The sequence below is a fragment of the Acomys russatus genome, chromosome 10, assembly GCF_903995435.1.
Source record: "Acomys russatus chromosome 10, mAcoRus1.1, whole genome shotgun sequence".
Classification (NCBI taxonomy): Eukaryota; Metazoa; Chordata; class Mammalia; order Rodentia; family Muridae; genus Acomys; species Acomys russatus.
This window is the reverse complement of record NC_067146.1, coordinates 73,106,223-73,118,379: the sequence shown is the minus strand read 5'-3', so window position 1 is coordinate 73,118,379 and position 12,157 is coordinate 73,106,223. Positions and strand designations below refer to the sequence as shown.

Sequence of the window (12,157 nt, the reverse complement as noted above, 5' to 3'; positions counted from 1 at the left end):
TCCAACTCATGTGCGGCTGTTTCTGCATCTGCAGACTTCAGGTGTGAACCACAGCTCATCATCCAGAGGCTGACAGAAGCCCCAGGACAAACTGAGGTAATCAACTGACTGGACTGCAGCTAGTCCAGCTGGGGCCCCAGTGATGAGGGAGCTTGCTTCCATTCCCACTTCCCTCTCCATGCCCAGCTGCTGTTCCTGCTCACTGCAGGTCAGGACCCAGGACCAGCCCTGAAGGTCACTCAGTTTGTGAGAAAATCCTTGCTCAGACTCTGTTAGGTTTAGGTTGCTCATTCTTTATTTTTTGGGGGGTGGGTTGTTTTGTTTTGTTTCAAGACAGTGTTTCCCTATGTAGCCTTGGCTGTCCTGGATGAGCTTTGTTGACCAGGTTGACCTCAATCTCATAGAGATCCATCTGCCTCTGCCTCCCTTAATACCTGGATTATAGGCAAGTGCCATTATGCCCAGCTGGCTTGGTTGTTGGTTCTTTTAACACATGTTTGGCAACACTCACCTTACCCACAGAAGTGTAAGTTCTGTGTTGACCAGCCTGATGGAACCTTGGAGTTTTCTGAAATAGGAGACCTCTGGCCATTCATCTGGGTCACACTCACTTCTCAGGCACAAATCCTTCAGTGTTGACTGGTGAAATCAGCTAGCTGCTATCTGCTCAGCAAGTTTTCCTTGGTTCTTGGGGATTTTGTTTCATCTAATGAAGCCTCTGTGAGTTGATGGTCCACCTGTGTGTCTATCCATGCAAGTGCTTTCCAGAGCACTTCTGCGGCAGGGTTTTATAACCACGTCTTGGTTCCTTCATGTTTTCCTTGATTTGTGTGAGACAAAAGTCAGGCAAATTTGAGGCGTCCTGGAGGTTGTTGTATGCAGTGCCTCCTTTTTGTCCCTCAGAGTGTGAGGTGGTGTTGGCTGCAGCTCCCTTCAGATCTCTGTGGTTTGAGGAGGCCCATTTGCCCTCCATCCAGAAAGGTGCACAAGACCCTGTTCTTCACAACTTGCTGTTGCTGAAGAAAGTAAAAGAGAGTGCACGAGAGAAAAGCCAATTTCCTGGGGGCTTTTACACTATGAGGATGTCACCTTCAAGAACAGGATAGATGATGTGACAAAAGAGCAGCTCGGGATGTTTCCCTTCATGAGCCACAAAGTAGCCGTAAGCAACCAATGAAACTGGGGATCTTGAAGTTGGATTTGTACCCTTCAGATCTGTGAGAAAACAAATTCTGCCCGTGAGGAGCCACTGGCCTGGTTTATCTTGTTAAGGCAGCCCACATGGGCTCAGACAGTCCCAGGGGATGAGGATCAGTGGAGACAGTGGTGAATTTCAGGGAAGAAACACAGAAGCAAAACACTACCCCAACAGCTGGCCAAGCAAAAAGTGCATGGCTTATGTACCTCACATTCATGGGGTTGGGTGGTGACTGTCACTGCGCTTGAATCCCTTTTGGGAACAGCTGACTCCCTTAATGGAGGAGGCAGGAGATGCTGTATAAAACCTTCATGTTTTTGAAGTCAGTTATAGACCCATGTGTGCTCTCTCGGTGTGAGGTCCCTGGTCTCCCTGTAGCCACGGTTAGGCAGGGTCTTTGTCATTTGATCTCCAGGACAGTGGTAACATCGTTAGGAGATTTGGGAAGATGTTCATGTTCTCAACTTCATGGGGGACTGATGTCACCACAGTAGGTGTCTGTTGGGGTGAATTTGCCCCCTTCTGCCATGTAAGAAAATTGTGTTTATCACTCACATATGTGCCACCCTTCACCTGTGAGAGAATTCAGCAGGGTATCTGAGAAACCAGGTCCCAGGTGCTGGCAACTTGCTCTTTATCTTCCCACCAGTGAACTGAGAATGGGTATTTCTTCTTTTTCTTTCTTTTCTTTTCTCTTTCTTTCTTTCTTTCTTTCTTTCTTTCTTTCTTGTCAATTATTTAGTCTGTAACACTCTATTGGAACACATACTCATCATATATAGTTTCATAACTTTATTCTGAACTTCTGACATGGTACGGGCATCAAAGATAATATCATCCTTTCCTCCAACGTTTTCTAAGTTGAAACTTCATTTTTTAAAAACTTAAGCTGATACTAATTTGATGTACTACCTACCTGCAATGTTAGTACTGCAGCTGGTGACTTTAAAAAGTTCATTGCTGCAGAGTCTGGCCACTGATCTTGACAGCACACTAAAATTGATGGGAAGATGCTATTGTCCCAGTGATGGTCTAATGGTTCAACCATATGAGCTTATGTTCCCCTTTTCATGAAAAACACTGCATGCCAATCACTTTCTGACTGGAATTAAGTTCCTATCCACAGAAGGAAAAGCATGCTTCATGCTGTAAATCTGGAAAAGAACCTGTGGCTGCCAAACTCACAAGCTCCCAGGGTGAACCTAACCTCAATTACTATGTTAAATGTCACATCCACCTGCCCTCTGATTTCACATCTCCATCCTCATGGGTTAGTGAGCTCTCAGATCTCATCACAGAGGTTTCTTAATGCAGCGAGTTGTAATGAACACTTGAAACTGTCAACATTCAGAGAGCAAATGTCTGTGGAGTCCTCAGGCAGATATGGTGTCTCTCATATGTTTCTCAGAGACCATTCTGGAGTAAAGTGGGAAGATGTTAAGGGCCAGAGGTGAGGAAGACTGGAATAGAACAGTGTCTCATGGACACGACAGTCCTGCTGCACACAAGGACTCTGAGATCAGGCCACTCAGTGTTCTAGCCTGGAAAGGACAGGGGCTCACAGACCCCACCCCTGAGTGAGATGCTGTTGACAGTTGATGGCTCTAGAGGAAGAAGAGTCCATTTTCCTTGTGGTGCTGATGCTGGGTAAGCCGAACCAAACTTAGTGGACGGTTCTATATATTGAGAATATAGACATGAAATGCTGGCCTGGGTAGGTCATTAAAAAAAGAAAACTCAACACACTGAGTTGTTCCATTGAGTTCCATTCAAGGAGGATTTGGGAGAAAATGCATTATGTAGAAATTCACTTTGTAATGCAGTTAAAATTCTTATGGGAACTTTTATCTGTTAAAGGAAGTGTGAGAAAGTCACTGTCACCAACTTGTGCTCTGTGTACATTGGACATCACTGTCACTGCAGTTGAGCTCCGTGTGCAGTGGAATAGAAGGAGCCGCAGGGCCAGGTGATGGGTGGGGCTCGTTCATTCACTTCCGCTTTTCAACCATTTTCATTATTCTTCACAAAATGCGCGATCCTGCCTTCTGACGTTATTTTATATAACTGTGTTTGTTTCTCCTAGCTTATTTCTTAACCTGGCCATCACACAAATAATTGAGACTCTTATATTTGTTTAAAGTGTAAAGTTTAACATAACATGACATTTATACAACAATGACAGAGAAATCAGCATTTAAACTACACAATAACCTTATGCCTACGACTGCCTTATGATGGTAAGGGTGCTTTTGAGAGATGATTTTTTAATATAATTTTTGTGGAAAATGTGATCTTAATTTTACCATTTGATTTTTCTCTATGTAGGAGAGTAAATACTCTGACTGCAAAGTATCTTGGAACCTGACAGAAATGTGAAATAATGGAGGTCATGTGAATCAGTTTCTTAATTTCAAGAAGGTTCTTTCTTGCTTCTGTAACCGTTTGGTCCTTACAGGACAGAGCATTACATCCCAGCACTCATGTCTGGCTGTCCCACCTGTAGTTTTTCTCATGAAATATTCTTGTCACGATGATACCAGCAAGCCAACTCCATACTGTTCTAACAATCTAAACATATACTCTGGCTCCTGAGATTTCCTTGTAGAAGCAGTATACTTACTGAAAATGTTGGCACAAAGAAGACCATTTTAGAAAATGCCCTTTTCCATTTATTGAACATTTATTCTTTTCATATCCTAATTTTAGTTTTCTCTTTTTCTCCTCCTCCCAGTTGCTGCCCACCTTTTATTTCTTCTGGTCCTTTTTTTTTCTCTCTTAGAAAGTGACAAGTTTCTAAAAGATAACAGCCAAACATGACAAAATAAAATTCAACCACACCCAGGATGTACAAGACAGTCCAACAGGTAGAAAAGAGTCCCAAGTGCAGGCACAAGAATCTCAGACCCTCTTATTCACACACCCAGGAGTCTATGGCACATACTGAGACCTAGTGCAGAAGTGTGTCAGCCCCTCTGCTTGCTGCTTCAGTCCCTGTGAGGTCACATGAGCCTTGCTCAGTTGATTAAGAAGGCTTGTTCTCCTGGTGTCATCTGTCTGCTGTTGCTCTTACAGTCTTCTGCCTCTTCCTCCAAGGAGCTCCACTGAGCTCTGAGGGGAGGGATTGGATGAAGACTTGCATTTTAGAGCTGTGTGCTCCGAGGACTGACTCTGCATAACGTCTGGCTGTGGGTCTGCACATCTGTTCCCATCTTCTGAAGGAGGAAGCTTGTCTGATGACTACTGAATGAGGCCTCATCTATGAGTGTAGCAGAATATCATTAGGAGTCATTTTATTGTTACTTTTTGTCCATTTGTTTGAGACAAGGTTTCTCTGTGTAGACATGGCTGTCCTCAAACTCACTCTGTAGAGCAGGCTGGCCTCAAACTCAGAGATCCTCCTGCCTCTGCCTCCCTTGTGCTATAATTAAAAGTATACCCCACCACGCATATCTCTCTGTCTCTCTGTCTCTGTCTCTGTCTCTCTGTCTCTCTGTCTCTCTGTCTCTCCTCCCAATAGTATCTCATTTAACTCTAGTCACTGGGCTATCAGATTTCTGGTCCTTTCTCGATTCCTTGTATTTTTTGATTTGATCTTCTCATAATGTAGCAGATGTTCTGGACATTTTATGCCCAGATTTACCCTAGATTTAACCTTTTCTTTGACCAAGGTATATATTTCTTCTGTCTTATCTTTGGCATCTGAGCTTCTCTCTTTCATCTCTTGTGTTGTGTTGAGGCTTGCCAATGGAGGTCGTGTTTCAGTTCCTAAAATTTTCATTTCCAGTTTTCCCTTAGTTTGAGTTTTCTTTATTGATGCTTGTTCCTCCTTCTGGTCTTAAACTAGTTGATTAATTTCCTTCCACCAATTGTGTTGTCATAGGTTTCTTTAAGGGATTACCTCATTTCCTCTGTTAAGGCCCTCTGTCATGTTCATACAGGCTAACATAAAGCCCCTGTCTTGTGCTTCATCTGCCTTGCATTTCTTTTTTCTTTTTGGGGGTGGGGGAATCATAGTTTCTTTATGGGCCACAGGGATCACAAGGCTGAGGCAGGTGGCCAGGGCCAACGGTAGCCCGGTCACCGGGACAGGTAGTCGGCTTGGATGTTGGCGGCGAGCTCGGCCTCCCACTTGTCGCCATTGTTGAGTAGCTGCTCCTTGTCGCACAGCAGCCCCTCACGCGTCTCAGTGGAGAACTCAACGTGAGGGCCCTGCAAGAGCGCGGAGGTCAGCAGGGCAGACCCTTCCCGGGAGCCTGTGCTAGCCCCCTCGCCGGGGCCCACTCACCTCTACAATGGCATCAACAGGGCAGGCCTCCTGGCAGAAACCACAGTAGATACACTTGGTCATGTTGATGTCATAGCATGTAGTCCGACGGCTGCCATCAGCTCTTGGCTCAGCCTCAATGGTGATCGCCTGTGCAGGACAGACAGACAGCCCCACAGAGCTTGCAAGCGATGCAGATGCAGCACGTGCTCCCCATGGAAGCGTGGACTCAGTGGGCCCTTCTCAAATGGGTAGTTGATGGTGGCAGGCTCCCGAAAGAGGTAGCTCAGGGGCATGCCCAGTCCTCGGAAGAGTTCTGTCCACATCAGGGTCTGTCATGGGCTTCATGTCCATCTCAAGCTCAGATACACTCACATACTTGTAGGTTGCTGCCACTGCACTGCTATGGAGGCTTTGGCCATTAAGACGTCCTGTGCGCATGGCCTGGGCCATGGCCCGTGGCAGCATGGATGAGGTCAGGCTGTACATCTTGAAGTGCAACAGCTCCTGCCCTGGCTCAGGTTGTGTTGCATTTCTTAGGGTCTACTGTAGTGGGGTCCTGGGCTCTATTGGAGGAAGATTGCTCTGTCTGCTTTTACCCTGGGTGTTGGATGCATACACTTCTCGGTGCTGTTATCTACTTTTGTCTCTATAGTGCAGGTGTTTTACATGCTGTCTTCTTTGGAGGATGTGGGGACTGTTTATCCAGGTAGGTGATTGCTCTGGGATCCTGCCAGACAAGACTACTGGAGATTCTGACCAGGATGTGTTTTCAGATATTTGGGAGCTGACACTTAGAAATCGGGTAGGCTCTAAGGCTAAGGGGATATGGGTGTCCACAGGAGGTAGGAAAGCAGGGTGTCCACCAGGATCAACCTAGTCCCCTGGAAATGGTGGCCACAGCAGGTAGTCTGTTCCAGAGATGGCCTGAGGTGGGAGAATTGGTCTTGGAGGAGAGGAGGGAGCGTGAAGGTCTGACGCTGGCCTACCTGCTCTATGGGCCAACTTGCTGCTCTGGCAGGCTTGGCTGGCAGCTCCAGGGAATGCCTGCTGGGGTTAGGTGCTGCGTCAGTTGGGCTAAGTGCAGAGGAACATTGGTGGAGAAGATCTGCATGGTCCCCTGGAGATGGGGCCAGAGAGGAAAGGAGGCCTCATCAGTTGGTCTGCTACAGATGTGAGCGTGAGACTCGGGGACTGAGTTTGGAGAAGAGGAGAGAGAGGTGAGGACCTCAGTTAGCCTACCTGTGCCTGTGTCCAGTGTGGCTGCTGAGGTTCCCTATCATGCCTCACGTAGAATATATCTTGTGGAAATTCATTCTTCCAGCTTTTGCTGGTCTGGGAATGTCTTTCTCTCACCTTCATTTCTAAAGGATGGCTTTATTGGGTATAGAATTCTAAATTGATGCAGTTTTTGTTCTTTTTAAAAAGCACATGACAATTTACCATTTTTTAAAATTTCAATTTATTAGAATAATTTACTCAGATTACATCACTATTCTTATCACCTTGCTTGTATCTTCCTGTTCTCACCCTCCCTCCCTGCCCTATTCCCCTCCTCTAGACCTCTGACAGAACGGGACCTCCTCCCCCACCATTTGACCATAGCCTATCAGGTCTCATCCAGATAGCCAGCTGCTTCTTCCCCCACCAAGGGGAAGTGATCAAGTCAGAAGCACCAGAGTTCATGTCAGAGGCAGCCTCCGCTCTTCCCACAACCGTTGAGAATGAGCTGTCTATTTCCTAGATCTGAAGAGGGGATCTAGGTTTACTGCATGCATTGTTGGTGCTACAATTTGTGCAGGCCCCACTGGTTCCATCTGCTTTGAGGGCCTCCTTGTGGGGCTCCTGAGTCCTCTGGGTCCTTCCATTCCCCTGTTCTTCCATATCCCTCTAAACACCCAGAGTCCAGCAGTGAGTCCCAGCATCTGTCCTGATCCCCCAATGGAGTCTCTCAGAGGACATCTACGTTGGGCTAATATCTACTTATGAGTAGATAGCATTCCTTATTTCTGTATTTGGGTTACCTCACTCAGGATGATAATTTCTAGTGCCATCCATTTGCCTGCAAATTTCAAGTTTTCCTTATTTTAAATAGCTGAATAGTATTCCATTGTGGAAATGTCCCACAGTTTCTTTATCCTTTCTTTGGTTGATGGACATTTAGGTTGTTTCCAGATTGTGGCTATTATGAATAAAGCTGCGATGAACATAGTTGAGCAAATGTCCTTGTTGTGTGGTGGAGCATCTCTTGGGTATAGGGCCAAGAGTAGTATGGCTGGGTCTTTCGGTAGCTCTATTCCCAGATTCTTGAGAAAGCATCACATTGATTTCCACAGTGGTTGTACAAGTTTGTACTCCCACCAGCCATCAAGGAATGTTCCCCTTTCTCCACATCTTTGCCACCATGTGCTGTCACTTGAATTTTTGATCTTAGCCATTCTGGTAGGTCTAAGATAGAATCTCAAAGTGGTTTTGATTTTCATTTTCCTGATAACTAAGGACGTGAGAGAGAGAGAGAGAGAGAGAGAGAGAGAGAGAGAGAGAGAGAGAGAGAGAGAGAGAGAGAGAGAGTGTGTGTTTCTTGGTCATTCAATGTTTCCCAGATCTAGCCAATGGTCAGAATATTCTCCACAGTTGAGTGGAGAGTGTGATACGACTTTCTCACGTACTCTGGTGCCTCACATTTGACCATGTCCCCTGGAGGGGGAGACCTGGTGGCACTCAGAGGAAGGACAGCAAGTAGCCAAGAAGAGACTTGATACCCTATGAGATATATAGGGGACGTAATCCCCCTCAGGAACAGTCATAGGGGAGGGGAATAATGGAAAAATGGGGGGGGGGGGAATGGGAGGATACAAGGGATGGGATAAACATTGAGATGTAACAAGAATAAATTAATAATAATAAAAAAAAGAGTTCTCTGCTTACCTCTGTGCCCCATTTTTTTAATTGGATAATTTGGTTTGGTGGTGTTTAATTTCCTGAGTTCTTTATATATTTTGGATATTAGTCCTTTGTCACATGTAGAGTTGGTGAAGATCTTCTCCCAGTCTGTAGGCTGTTGCTTCGTTCTGTTGACAGTGTCCTTTGCTTTACTGAAGCTTTTCAGTTTCATAACGTCCCACTGATTAAATGTTGATCTTTGAGCTATTGGTGTTCTGTTCAGCAAGTTGTCTCCTGTGTCAATGAGTTCAAGGCTCTTCCTTACTTTTTATTCTAACAGATTTGGTGTGTCTAGTTTTATGTTGAGGTCTTTAATCCTCTTGGACATGAGTTTTGTGCAGGGTGATAAATATGGATCTATTTGCATTTTCCTACATGTGGACATCCAGTTAGACTAGCACCATTAGTTGAAGATGCTATCTTTTTTCCATTGTATGGATTTGGCTCCTTTGTCAAAACTCAAGTGTCCATGGGTGTCTAGGGTTATTTCTGGGTCTTTAATTTGATTCCAGTGATCAACCAGCCTGTTTCTATGCCAGTAGCATGCCGGTTTTATTACTGTTGATCTATAGTACAACATGAGATTAGGGATGTAGATTCCTCCAGAAGATCTTTTGTTGTACAGGATTGTTTAAGCTACTCTGCGTTTTTTTTTTTTTTTCCATTTGAAGTTGAGAATTGATCTTTCAAGGTCTGCAAAAAATTGTGTAGGTATTGTGATAGGAATTGCATTGAATCTGTAGATTGCTTTTGGTAAGACGGCCAATTTTACTATGTTGATCCTCCTGATTCACGAGCATGGGAGATCTTTCCATCTTCTGATACCTTTTCAATTTCTTTCTTCAGAGACTTGAAGTTTTTTTTTTCTTTCACATGTCTTTAAATTGCTTTGTTAGAGTCACACCAAGATATTTTATATTATTTGTGGCTACTGTGAACGGTGTAGTTTCCCTAATTTCTTTTTTAGCCCATTTGTCATTTGTATACAGCAGGGCTACTGATTTTTTGTTTTTGAGTTAATCTTGCATCTGGCCACTTTGCTGAAGATGTCTATCAGCGGTAGGAGTTCTCTGGGGGAATTTTGGAAGTCATTTATGTCACTATTATATCATCTGTGACTAGCAGTACTTTGACTTCCTCATTTCTTATGTGCATCCCCTTGATGTAATTTCTGTCCTTTAAAACTGAAAAATCTCATGCTATTTGCTCTTTTATGCATAGTCTCTGCTGGGAAGTATTTTGTTGACAAATTGGCACATTCTTATGTGCTGGGTTTATTTGGCTTTTACTGTGGGTCCAAGGAACCTTTTCTTTTTCCCCTTTGAGAGCTGTGTAGAAAGTGTCTTGGGATAGAGTTAATGGTGACTCTTCTGCTTACTATAGCTAGATATGTCTATTCTTCTCCACACGTGGGAAGTTTTCTGTTCTTTTTACTCTGAACAATCTTTCTGTCCCTTTGTGATTCTCGAGTCCATATAGCCTGAATATTTGATCTTCTAATATTAATCAAAGGCCCAGAAAGCTTTTTTCATCTCATCCATCTTTCTGTTGCAGCTATGCATGGCCAAATAGGCAGCTCTGAATTCACTCTCTCTTGTCTCATTGTTTTCTATTGTGTTTTAATGTTTGCGGCCATTTCCCCCATCACTTACTATAAAGATCGTCCTAATGTGCACTCCTAGTAATGGAGGACACAGAGTCTGAACTGGACAGCTCTTGTAACAAGGCAAGACTCCCAGTGGTCTGACTGGGCTGTATTTGGTTGAGATTTTGGCTGAGGGATTTGCTCTCTACAAACTGACAGTGGGCTCCCTTGTAGATTACAACATCCACACATCTCCTTGAATGTGGAGAGGTCAAGCTGGTGCCTGCGTGGGGCCTTCATTCCTATGTTCCAGTCTCTGGTGTGGGAAGGTACTTTGATGGCTGCTGAGAAAGAACCATTGGCACCAACCCAGCCAGGAAACCTTTGATATACAATCTGTCCTGCCTGGAAGATATGCTGGGTAATGGTGGCTGGTGGCTTAGAACCTTTAGGAGCATCCAGCCAATAACTGATTTACCTTGAGGGCCACTCCAAAAGAAGGAGCCCAGGCCTGACACTACTTTGATGGCCACAAACCAGAGACTGGATAGTCCAAACACCTAGGGTTGAATGAAACTGGAGTGAATAAATGAATGAAATTACTCCTAATGGTGTTCTGCCTTACTCATTGGTCAGTGCCTTGTCCCGTTGTCATCACAGGAGCTTCCTCTAGCATTAGATGAGAGTGGATGCAGAGACACACAGCCAGACATTAGCAGCAGAGTCTAAATTGGAGGCCTCCATCAAATTCCTACCCTTGGGCTCATGGAACATCACAGAAGAGAGGGAGGAAAGATTGTAGGAGTCAGAGCAGCTGGAGGCTACCAGGAGAACACTGCTCACTGAGTCACCCAAGCAGGACACATGTGCTGCGCTCCCAGAGACTAACGTGGCAAGCACGGGGCCTCAGGGTCTGCACTAGGTCCTCTGTGTATATGTTGTGGCTCTTTGCTTGGGGTTTTGTGAGGCTCCTAACTGTGGGAGCAGGTGTGTCTTTGACTCTTTTGCCTGCTCTTGGGACTCTTGCCATCCTGTTGTAATGCCTTGTTCATCTTTGGTATGAGGGATTGTGACTATTCCTATTGGATTTGTTTTCAGTAAGAAAAAATGGGAGGCATAAAAGAATCTCTGCTTATAAAATCTCTCTCTCTCTCTCTCTCTCTCTCTCTCTCTCTCTCTCTCTCTCTCTCTCTCTTCTCTCTCTCTCTCTCTCCTCTCTCTCTCCTCTCTCTCTCTCTCTCTCTCTCTCTCTCTCTCTCTCTCTCTCTCTCTCTCTCTGTCTCTCTCTCTCTCTCTGTCTCTCTCTCCCTCCTACAGAATTTCTATTAATCTTGCTAAGTCCTCATTTCCTTTCAGGCATCAATTCAAAACTGAAGCAGCAACAAGAAGCAAGCAGTCACATCAAGGAAAAAGCTGAAGGTCCAGCCTGATCGCTCTTCTGATCTCAGCCAACAAACGCTTTCCAACTACTGTTCCTAACACCCAGTGCTCTCCAGTTGCCGTTTCTAGGAAACAGAAGCGCCCATTCATTTGATTTAATAAAGCTTTATTTTCCCAATGTACAGCTGATTGAATCTGCTCGTGCATTGTCACCAGCAGCTGGGCGTCTCCACCCTTTGTGTTTCCGGTGTGAATTACTTGGGCTCTGTGCTTTGAATCCAGCTCCACAAGTTCTTCACTAAGTAGCTCCTGAAGGGCCATCCTGGCCAAGGAGCTGCGCATCTTCAGTCTCTCAGAGGCCACAGCTAGGGTAATAAGCTTATAGCTGGGAACTTCCTTACGGAGTTTGTCGTATGTGGCTTTGTCAAATAGGACTAGATGGTTGAGCTTGTCCCAAACTTTGCCTTTGGACCACTTCTTCTTTTTGGCCTTGCCTCCAGAGTTATTTACTGGGTCTTTGCCTTTTTTGGCTGACTTTTCGGCATGTTTCCTTTTCTTGTCATCCTTGGGCAGCATGGTGAAGTTCAGAGACTGGCGAGGACTGCTGCAGCTTCACTAAGATATTGGGGGGTAAAGTTGTTTCTCTCTTTATAGCAATCTAATAGGCTGCTGAAATATTTTTCCGTTTTTCTTCCAGGATCATTGAATATCCTGAAAAGAATTGATTTATGTAAGTATGCATTATTGCCATTTTTGGAGTACTAGCATGTATGAAATCTCAGACCAT

The 12,157-nt window shown here is 44.9% G+C and overlaps 2 pseudogenes; both read right to left on the bottom strand.

Moving 5' to 3' along the window:
- Positions 1-5,207: 5,207 nt before the first annotated feature.
- Positions 5,208-5,951, bottom strand: LOC127194312 (NADH dehydrogenase [ubiquinone] iron-sulfur protein 8, mitochondrial-like; annotated as a pseudogene).
- Positions 5,952-11,536: 5,585 nt separating this feature from the next.
- Positions 11,537-11,946, bottom strand: LOC127194178 (40S ribosomal protein S25-like; annotated as a pseudogene).
- Positions 11,947-12,157: the final 211 nt, after the last annotated feature.